Consider the following 6,858-nt stretch of genomic DNA (forward strand, 5'->3'; position numbering starts at 1 on the left):
CCAGAAACATACCACAGAATTCTTAAAATTTTCTTAAAATACCAAAAATTCCAGAAATATCTCACAAAATCTCCACCAATTCCCTCAAAATTCTACCAAATTCCATAAACATCCCACAAAATCCACAAAAAATTCCTCAAAATCTAAGAAAAATCCCTCAAAATTTTTTTCAAATTTCCTCACAATCCCACAAAATTCCAGAAAAATCCCACAAAATCCCCAGAAATTCTCACTAAATCTAAGAAAAGTCTCACAAAATTCTTCAAGTCTCTTCACAAATCCCACAAAATTCCAGAAACATACCATAGAATTCTTAAAATTTTCTTAAAATCTCAAAAAGTCCAGAAACATCTCACAAAATCTCCACCAATTCCCCCAAAATCTAAGAAACATCCCTCAAAATTTTTCAAATTTCCTCAAAATCCCACAAAAATCCAGAAAATTTCCCAAAATTCCCAAAAAACCCCAACAAATTCCAGAAGCATCCCAGAAAATTCTTTAAATTTTCTCAAAATCCCACAAATCTCCAGAATAATCCCACAAAATTCACTAATTCTTCTCAAAACCCTACCAAATTCTAGAAACATCCCACAAAAGCTCAACAAATTTCCACAAAATCTTAGAAAAATCTCATAAAATTCTTTAAGTCTCCTCCAAATCCCACAAAATTCCAGTAAAATCGGATGAAATTGTTGGCATTCAGGAACACAGATGATTTTTCCCCATGGCTGCTGTGGGGAGTGTGGCCATTATCTGAGCACAAAGCTGCAAGCTGCTATCTTTCCCTGCCTTTAGTGGCAGCCTGTGGTGAAACTGAGCAGCGGCACAAAGTGCAGGCCAGGCAGGGAGCGGCCTGGCCCGGCAGCCCCGCTGTGCAAGGCCCAGCCAAGCCTCTGAGAAGGGGCTCCTGGCACTTGCCAGTCTCCATCCTCCCCGGGAAGCGCAGAGCTGCGGCCAGCCCCGCTCCCCTCCCGTGGCCTTGGCTGGCCTGGGGGGAAGGAGGCTGAAGCCGAGCCCTGCTACCTCTTCAAAAGGCGCAAAGCAAAGAGAGCCAAGAGAAATTGCCGGCCTTAGGGCTTCAAGTGCTGTTCCCAGCTTGATGGCACTTTGCAATGGGCAAAACTGCTGGCACTTCTCAGCAATGGCCTCTTATGGGCCAGGAGAAAAACTCCTCTCAGCCTCCAGCAGCTTCAACTTCCTTAGGTGCTTCTCTTTCTTTCCTGAAACGTCAACCCATCAGACGTGGGATTTTGGGAAAATGTAGGAAATTTTGTGGGATTTTTCTGGAATTTTGTGTATTTTTTGTGGAATTTTGTGGGATTTTGATGAGATTTAGGTAATTTTGTAGAATTTTTCTGGAATTCTAGAGGATTTTGAGGAGATTTAAATAATTTTGTGGGATTATTCTGGAATTTTCTGGAATTTTGAGGAGATGTATGGAATTTTGTAGAAGTTTTGTGGAATTTTGTGGGATCCATCGGGAATTTTGCAGGATTTTGGGGTGATTTAAATAATTTTGTGTGATTTTGAAAAGGTTTAGGGAATTTTGTAAGATTTTTGTGGAATCTTATGGGATTTTGAGGAAATGTATGGCATTTTTGGAATTTTTCTAGAATTTTGTGGAAATTTTCTAGATTTTTTGTAAAATTTTGTGGAGATTTAAATGATTTTGTGGGATTTTTGTGGAATTTTGTGTGATTTTGTGGAGATTTTTGACAGAGTCAAAACTGCTGGCACTTCTCAGCAATGGCCTCTTATGGGCCAGGAGAAAAACTCCTCTCAGCCTCCAGCAGCTTCAACTTCCTTAGGTGCTTTTCTTCGTTTTCTTAAATTCCAATCCACCACACGTAGGATTTTCAGAAAATGTAGGAAATTTTGTGGGATTTTTGTGGAAGTTTCTGGAATTTCTCTGGATTTTTTGGGGATTTTTGTGGAATTTTGTGGATTTTTTCTGGAATTCAGTGGGATTTTGAGAAAATTTAAAGTATTTCGTGGGATTTTTTATGGATTTTTATAGATTTTATGAAAATTTTGAAGAATTCTGTGAGATTTTTGTAAAATTACGCAAGACTTTTGTGGAATTCTTGGGATTTTTGTGTCATTTTATCAGAGTTTACTGCAATTTTGTGGAATTTTTCTTGAATTCTGTGAGATTTTTGTAGAATTTTATCAGATTTTACTGGAGTTTTGTTAATTTTTGGTGGAATTTGGAACATTTTTTGTGGAATTTTGCGGGACTTTGAAGAGACTTAAGGAATTCTGTGAGATTTTCCTGGATTTTTGTGGACTTTTGTGGGATTTTTGCGGAATTTTTCTGGAATTTTGTGGAATTTTGAGAAAATTTAAATATTTTTGAGGAGTTCTTGTAGAATTTTGTAGGATTTTTTTTTAAATTTTAAGCAATTTTGAGAAAATTTAGGGAATTTTGAGGAATTTTGAAGTGATTTGGGAAACCGTGGGATTTTTCTGAAATTTTGTGGATTTTTTCTGGAATTTTGTGGGTTATTTCTGGCTGCCTTTGAAAACTGGAGGAGATTTTGTGGTATAGTTCTGGAATTTGGTAAGATTTTGAGTAGATTTAGGGAATTTTGTGGAGCTTTTCTGCAATTTTGTGGGAATTTGAGGTAATTTAGAGAATTTAGTTACTTTTTGTAGAATTTTGTGGATTATTTGTGGAATTTTTTGAAAGTTTTCAGAAAATTTGTGGAATTTTCTGAAATTTTGTGGGATTTTGAGGAGATTTCAAGAATTTTGAGGGATTTTTGTTGGATGGAGTTTGGAGTTTAGTTGTGGGAATTTGAGGAGATTCAGGGAATTTTGTTGGGTTTTTTTGCTGAATTTTGTCCATTTTTTCTAGAATGTTGTGGGATTTAAAGAAAAATTAAAGAATTATGAGATTTTTCATTAATTTTTGTGGAATTCTTCTGGAATTTTGTGGATTTTTTCTGCAATTTCGTGGATTTTTTTCTGCAATTTGTGGGATTTAAACAAAATTTAGGGAATTTCGTGGGATTTTTCTGCCATTTTGCGGGATTTTTGCCAGATTTTACTGGAATTTTGTAGGATTTTTTTATTAATGGAGAAGACAATGGATATTTTGCCAAACCTCCTTTCAAACAACAATACATCGATCAGCACGACAGAAAAGAAGAAAAGAAAATATTCCCCAGTTAGAACAGAGCCAGAGTCCCACCATTTTCCCCTCCACTTTCATTTCTTTTCTCCATTTAGAGGCAAACCTTCCATCTCCAAGAGCTTCCATCTCTCACTTCCTGATGCCGTTTGCCACCCTTTAGCCTCGACCCCCACGGATCTGAGTGCTGTCCATGTGGGGCTGGGGATGCTCAGCCTGGAAAGAGAAGGGGCTGGGGAGGCCTCCCTGCAGCTCTAGGAAAGATGGGCACAGAGAGGAGAAGGCTTTCAACTGCAGGAGTGAGATTGAAGTTGGATCTAATGCAGCTGCTCTTTTCCACTCAGGCTGCTGGGCCACTGGCCCAGGCTGGGCACAGAGGCTGGGGATGCTCCATCCTTGGCAACATCCAAGGCCAGCTGGGAGCAGGGCTCTGAGCAACCTATTCTGGGGGAAGATTGCTCAGCTTGGAACAAGATGGTCTTTAGGGTCCCTTCCAAGCCCAAGCACCCAGGGATTCCATCATTCTAGCATCTCCCTTGTCCACTTCAGCCTGGGCCAGGGCTCCTGGCACTGATGTCACAGTGCACGCTCCAGCTAGAACTTCCAGCATCCAGCAACGGCCACAACACAACCCTTGGCTCCTTGTGTCAGCACGCTCTTCACCCTGCTCCAGGCCTACCCCTGTCACCTTGTTGTCACCTGCTCCCTCAGACCCCCAGCAGTCCCAAAAGCTCCTCGTTGAGTGCATTTTGCTCTCCATCCCTGCAGGTTCTGCATTTGCTCCAAAGAAGGTATGGTACTATTCCACGGAGGTGGACACCCTGCAGCTGCCTAGCTGGGCTGGAGCTCTGTGGGATAGTGTGGGAAAGGGACCCACTGGGAGATTTTGCTACCTCTGCAGGCTGGCACAGACGGAGAGGAGGAGATGGAGGTGGATACACAGATGGATACTGAAGAGAAAATGGAAGTGGATGGAGAGGAGACGGGAGAGGAAGAGATGGATGTGGATGAGACAGAGGAAGAGATGGAGGTGGACGTGGAAGACAATATTGAGGAGATGGATATTGATGTAAAAGATGAGGAGGAGGACATGGTGTTGGGATGAAGAGCGATGCCAGCAGCAGAACAGGCAGGTGCTCCCCACAGGCAGAGTGGGTCCCCTGCTGCCAGCCTGGGGCTGGGCTGGGCACTCCCTGCTCAGGGACACGCTAGCCCATGCACTGGATTCTGCTGGCCATCCCTGGCCTGGCCTGGGCTTGCTTTGGGCCACACAAGCCCTGTTCCAGTGCCTGGGCCACAGCCCCCAGCCCCAGCCAGCCTCACTTCTGGCAGCAGAGTCCCACTGTGCCAGTGTCCCAGCCTGGCAGCACATGGAACACCCCTCCATGCCTGACTGCACTGACCGTGCTACTTGTTTTTCTTCCAGGACTGAGGCACATCCCGGACACAGATGCCACCCTGCTGTATATATGTTTTACAGTTGTTGTGTTCATGATAGATGTTTTAGAGTTTGCTTAAGTGTTCTGTAAATACGTTTCATGTAGTTTTGTTAGATATGTTCTTAGGTAAATAGGTTCTATAGTTTGTTGTTGTTGTTGTTACCAATATTCTTACAATGTAAATATGTTGTGTAGTTCATTCTTGTTCCTTTTCTTCTACAAATAAACATTCTTTGTTTTTCACACCCCAGTTCTCTTTGCATTTTCTTCGGGCACATTTGCAAAGTTGTGCTTTCCACTCGCTCCAGGTTCCCAGGGCTGGATGTCCCTGCGGGAGCTGGCACAGCCACCCCAGGAGTGGGCTCCCTGTGCACAGGGGGTCCCACTGACAGAGCTCACCCTCTCCTTGCAGTTTCTCTGCACACACTTGGTAGCTGGAGGGGCAAATCCCAGTGGGCCCTGTCCCATGGCATCCCACATGGGAGCAGGGCTCAGCCTCATCCATGGCTCTTCCCTGGCTAGCCCCAGGGCTAAGGAGGCTGCACTGGGCTGCAGGCAGCCTGCTTCCTGGGCACCCTGAGGGGCTGGAGCCAGCCTGGAGGGAGCCTCAGCACAGGGGCCTCTGGCCCACATGCACCAAGATTTCCTTTGGAAACCCCCTCTCTCACCACACTCTGCTACAAGCACAACATCAATTGTTCCTCCTAGTTAAAGGGGAGACCTTAATTGGCACAAATTTGTCCCTTGGACTTTCTAGCACAGCAAATGTCAGCACTTGTAATCCCTGTTCTGCACTCCCTGCTCGGGCACCAAAACATTGGAACCTGCCAGAACATCTTGAATTAGCACCAACCTGCAGAGAGCTACAGGGGGAGAACCTACCCCCAACCACACAGGGACATTGATGGGCTGGGGCAGAGCTGAAACTAAAGTATTTTAATGCCAAGAGACAGGATTTTTTATTGTTGAATTCATTCTCCCAGGACAAGAATGAAAGCTTTGTCTCCTCACCTGCCACACATGTCTATTGCCAAGGTTTACTTCTGAGTTACGACTGATTTTTATTCATCTCTTCACAACTCTGATGCTCTTCCTGCCTAAGGTGCAGAGATGATATTTCAGCTATTTCAGAGCCAGGTGAGCTCAGCACAGCTTGGGCAACACGCAGAATTTCCAGACCCACAGATTCAGGCCATGCAAACTGATACTTTTTCATCTCTGTGCAAAGATCACTGCAAGGATGTCAGTGATGTACCACACACTGCTCAGAGCTGTCCCTTCTATCCAGCTCTCCCCAGTCACTTCACACACTTCACTCCAAGCACTTTCTGATAGAATTCAGTAGCAGATGGGATTTCATCCTGGCTTTTCTTCCTTTTCTCCTGAGCTGTCTCCAGACACAGTGTGTGGGCACTGCAGCAGCATGAACGTGGCACCTCCCTGACACAGAGATTCATGTCACAACTTTTCATCCAAAGCAGCAAAGAAATGATTCCCACTGGCTCCCACACGGCTCCCTGGCAACTTTGTGCTGCTGCAGCTCCAGCACCAGCCCTGGTGCACAGCAATTTCAGGAGGAGACACACCAAAGGAATCAGCCATTCCCAGAGAAGAAACATCTGTTTGCATGGCCCAAATCCCCACAACACTGCAGACTGTGCTGACCCTGCACACTCTGCATTTGCACTTCAGCCTCTGTGCCTCACTTTTCCTCTCACTAAAGTCCCCCCAGTTTCCCTCATGCTCACATTCCCCAGAGAATTCAAAGCAGCATTAGGAGCAGGGAGAGATGATGGGAGCTGTCCCAAGGCTCAACAAAATTTCTCAGGCCTGACAATTCTAGCCAAGGACAGAGGAAAAACCTGCATGGAAGAGGTGTGAAATCAAAGCAGTCATTAAATTTAGGTAGAATGAGAGAAGCTGAAGAGGTTTTCAGTGTTTGCAACAAGATTAGCAGCTCCAGGCACAGGAGGGATGCGACATTTTCCCCACTGTAACAACTCTGGGATGCAAATTGCATCTCAAATCCTTCTCCCCAGCTCTGGGACTTGTTCAGCCACCCACATGGTGCTGAATTTTTCAAGCAAAGTGGAAGCTGGTCAGAGAGGTGGCTTGCAAATCCAAATCACAGAGGACAGCTTGGAAGCAGCAGCCAGAGCAAAGAGAGGCAGAGCCTGGCCCTGGGGTGCAGCACAATGTTGTGGTTTAGATTTCCTAATTTTGTTTCCTGGCCAATGCACCAAATAAATGTCATGGTTTTAAAGCAGCAGCTAAAAAATTACAAGA

The sequence above is a fragment of the Cyanistes caeruleus genome, unplaced genomic scaffold, assembly GCF_971803275.1.
Source record: "Cyanistes caeruleus unplaced genomic scaffold, bCyaCae1.hap1.1 HAP1_SCAFFOLD_153, whole genome shotgun sequence".
Classification (NCBI taxonomy): Eukaryota; Metazoa; Chordata; class Aves; order Passeriformes; family Paridae; genus Cyanistes; species Cyanistes caeruleus.